This window comes from Hyperoodon ampullatus (genome assembly GCF_949752795.1).
Source record: "Hyperoodon ampullatus genome assembly, chromosome: 18".
In the NCBI taxonomy this organism is placed as follows: domain Eukaryota; kingdom Metazoa; phylum Chordata; class Mammalia; order Artiodactyla; family Ziphiidae; genus Hyperoodon; species Hyperoodon ampullatus.
In genome coordinates, this window is record NC_136931.1 from 13,863,528 (window position 1) to 13,868,209 (window position 4,682).

The window sequence follows — 4,682 nt, forward strand, 5'->3', positions numbered from 1 at the left end:
TGTATGCGTAGCTGCCTGACCTTGAACTCTCACCTAATGACTTTAATTAGTTCACATGTAAAATACAGATTATAAAACTCCTTCGGGGTATAGGAAAGGCAGAGATAGTATTTGTAAAACAACATTGGTGCTTAATAAGCACCCCTGGAAGGCTCTTTCAAACCTGGGGCTTTCTCTGGGCCATTTTAGAAGCTGGGTAGAGTTGAGAGTCATCTCAAGTGCATCTTTTTGACCCCTTCCTCTCTTCTAATTCAGCCACCTGTTAGAGGTTCTTTCTTTCTTTTTTTTTTTTTTTTTTGTGGTACGCGGGCCTCTCACTGTTGTGGCCTCTCCCATTGCGGAGCACAGGCTCCGGACGCGCAGGCTCAGCGGCCATGGCTCACGGGCCCAGCCGCTCCGCGGCATGTGGGATCTTCCCAGACCGGGGCACGAACCCGCTTCCCCTGCATCGGCAGGCGGACTCTCAACCACTGCGCCACCAGGGAAGCCCTTTCTTTCTTTTTTTTAACTTGGGCCCTTATCTATGCTAAGGCTGGAGAACTGGGCATCGGGGAACTTGCAGTTTAGATCAGCCTCTTTCCAAAGGTCTCCAGACTCAGCCACCTGCCATCAGATCTGGATGCCACCAGTCCCATCTCTTAGCCACCTTCCTCAAAGGGCAGGTTTAAGGGATCACTGGACAGAGTGGAGAATTCCTTGGAAGTCTGTGGACACACCTTTTGTTCCCCACTCTGGTAGTTTACTGGGAGGCCACATGGAGGCACAATGGAATACGCATAGGCTGGGTTCTAACCTGGCTGCACAAATTCCCAGCAGTAAAATGGGAATGTTAATACCTGTGCCATAGAATTACATGAGAATATAGGTAAAGCAGCTGGCACTTAAGGGTCCATTACTGTGGAAGGTCAAGGCCATGTTCCAGAGCCTTTGAGAAAGTACCAGAATTAGCCATAAAAGACAGGCAGAAAACTCATGTTCATTGCCTCAGTCAATAAACATTTATCGGGCTGGCTGGTCGTGGTGCTGGAAGCTAGGGAGAGATATTGGGTTGGCCAAAAAGTTTGTTCGGGTTTTTCCATAAGAACTTTTTAGCCAACCCAATATATAACACAGGCTCCCTGCTCTTGGTACAGGTGTACAGCCCATCCCAAGGGACAGAGGAGACTGAATGCAGCTGCCTGGGCACTTCAGGACAGACCCCTGCTTAAGAAGGAAGAACAATCTGTTAGGCAGAGATGGGGAGGAAGCAAGTGCTAAAGCCCAATGGCATTTGGGAAAGGGTGGGAAGTTCAGGAGGGCTGCAAAAAGGAGATGAGAGGAAGTGGTGGGGACCAAATTCTGAAAAACCCTGAAAGTCAGGTGAGAATTTGGACTTTGTCTCAAGTATATGGGGATTTAAGTGGCTTTGGGGATGCCTGTTGTGGCAGCTTTGGGGGTAGAGGATGATGTTGGAGGCCTGGAATGCCCCCAGCCTTCCACCCCATTTCAGGGGCTTTGATGGTACCCAAGATAAATCATTGCAGAGAGTGGGATTCTCAAGACAGACTTGGCCTGGGGAAGCCTGGCCTGCAAGTTGGGGCCCAGGGTTCTGGGGTTCTGGTCCCAGATCTTCTATGATCAGACCCAGGGTCTCCTCTCCTGCCTCAGCTGAGAGTTCAGGGCAGTCCGGTTTCTTACAGCTCTTGCCTTTTGGAGGTGTGCAAAATGTCTCTGGAGACTGCATTCATCCTATCCCCCCACCCCTGCAACACTGTCCATGGTGGCTGTCCATGACCCAGCCTTGGCCTTGGGAGGAAGAGGCATCTTGTCTGAAGTGGACTGACCCCTTGGCCCTGAGAGGCTCCATGGAAGTCTGAGAACTGTGGCCTGTAACCCTGTGACAATCCCAGGGGGCTTCTGGGCTCCGACTCTCCTGCACGCTTGCCTGAGGGCCCTGTTCCACAACTGGGGGATGGTGTGCCCTGGAACAGGGCTGTGGACATCCTGGGAACGTACCTCCCAAACTTCCCAGGGGCTGCTGGGAGTGTTCTGTCTGTGCATCTCAGCCAGGAAAGGCTCAATAGCCAACGCCTGGAGAACCAGCCAGAACTTCCCCCTTGGGTCGATCTCAGGTGATGAAGAGGTAGATGAGTGGGGATGTGGCTACAGTTAGCAACGTTGAGGTCAAGGTGAAGAATTTGAAAGGCCAAAGAGATGTGGACTTGCCATGTGGGCAGCTATTCAGAAAGGTCACGCCCTGCTCTTCAAGCTTTCTGGGTGCCTGTTATCTGTCGTAGCATGAGAATGTCCACATTCTGGTCCAGGACTCTTTTACCACATCCAAGCCCCCACTTCTGACTTTATCTATCACCCACAGTTCTCCTCAATCTTCCCCTCCCTGCTGCCACATCTGCCTTTCCCTCTTTCCCAAGAGCTAGAACTTCCCTGCTTCTTTGTCTTCCTACTTTCTCAAATCATTAACATCTCTTCATAAGCCCTTTTTAACCATCTTAATCATTTTTTAGTGTATAGTTCCAAGGTATTAAAGTACACTTACATGGTTACAAAACAGATCTCCACAACTTTTTCATACTGTAAAACTGAAGCTGTACCCATTAAACAACAACTCCCCCTTTCTCCCTCCAGACAGTCCCTGGCAACCACTGTTCTACTTTCTGTTTCTACGAATTTGACTACTCTTAGGTACCTCACATAAATGGAATCATACAGTATTTGTCTTTCTGTATCTGGCTTATTTCACTTAGCATAATGTCCTCAAGGCTAATCTGTGTTGTAGCATGCATCAGAATTTCCTTTTTAAGGCTGAATAATATTCCCTTGTATATATACCACATTTTGTTTATCCATTTATCTGTCAATAGACACTGGGGTTGTTCCATGTTTTAGCTGTTGTGACTAGTGCTGCTATGAACATGGGTATACAAATATCTCTTTAAGACCCTGCTTTCAATTCTTTGAGGTATATACCTGGAAATGGAATTGCTGGATCGTATGGTAATTCTGTTTTTAACTTTTAGGAGCCTCCATACTATTTTCCATGGCAGTTGCAGCATTTTACAATCCTACCACAAGTGTACAGTGTTCCAGTGTCTCCATATCATCGCCAACACTTTTTATTATCTGGGTTTTTGGTAGTGGTCATCTTAATGGGTGTGAGGTGATATCTCACTGTGGTTTTGATTTGTGTTTTTCTGGAGATCAGTGATGGTGAGCATCTTTTCATTTAGCTGTTGACCATTTGTATGTCTTCTTTGAAAAACATATCTACTCAAGTCCTTTGCCATTTTTTAATCAGCTTATTTGATTTTTTTGTTGTTGTAGGAGTTCTTTATATATTCTGGATATTAACTCCATATCATATTTGCAAATACTTTCTTCCATTCCATAGGTTGCCTTTTCACTGTGTTGCTGTGTCCTTTGATGCACAAAAGTTTTCAGCTTTGATGTAGTTTCATTTGTCTATTTTTGCTTTTGTTGCTTGTGCTTTTGATATCATATCTACGCAGTCATTGCAAATCCAATGTCATGAAGCTTTTTTTTTTTTTCTTTTCTTTTTCTTCCCTTTTTGCGGTACGCGGGCCTCTCACTGTTGTGGCCTCTCCCGTTGTGGAGCACAGGCTCCGGACGCGCAGGCTCAGCGGCCATGGCTCACGGGCCCAGCTGCTCCGCCGCACGTGGGATCCTCCCGGACCGGGGCACGAACCCGTGTCCCCTGCATCGGCAGGCGGACTCCCAACCACTGCGCCACCAGGGAAGCCCGTCATGAAGCTTTTTACGTTTGTTTTCTTCTAGGAGTTTTATAGTTTTGGATCTTAAGCCTGTGTAAGCATTTAATAGCTTTATTGTTTTTATGATATGTGCTTATTATAAAAAATACCAACGATTCAGAAAAGCACAGGAAGAAGAGAAAATCTCAATCCCACTCCCCAAAGGGAACCACCCCCTAATAATATTTTACTGGGCAACTCTCCAGACAGTGCCTTACTTCATCACCCCTCAAACTGTAACCTGCACATGAATCACCTGAGGATTTTGTTAAATTCTCATTACAAAGGCCTGGGGTGGGCCCAAGACTCCACAAGCTCTTAAGTGATTCTACTGCTATTGATTAGGAAACCATACTTGGAGGAGCAGGGGTCTGTAAGTATACACACACACAGCTCTATGTCCTATGGGATCCTCTATACTTGACTTTTTTTTTTTTTTACTATTTATTTTATTTTTTTGGCTGTGTTGGGTCTTCGTTGCTGCACGTGGGCTTTCTCTAGTTGTGGCAAGTGGGGGCTACTCTTCATTGGGGTGCACAGGCTTCCCATTGCAGTGGCTTCTCTATGTTGTGGAGCATGGGCTCTAGGTGCATGGGCTTCAGTAGTTGTTGCACGTGGGCTCAGTAGTTGTGGCTTGCAGGCTCTAGAGTGCAGGCTCAGTAGTTGTGGCACATGGGCTTAGTTGCTCCGCGGCATGTGGGATCTTCCTGGACCAGGGCTCGAACCCATGTCCCCTGCATTGGCAGGTGGATTCTTAACCATTGCGCCACCAGGGAAGCCCTCCATCATTCTTTATAGTGGCCACGTACTATCCCATTGCGTGGTCGGATGGTAATTCAGCTAGTTCCTATGGAAGAAGTTAAGGTGCTACCAAGTTATCACTGTTAGAAACGCATTCGCAAACATCGTTGTCAC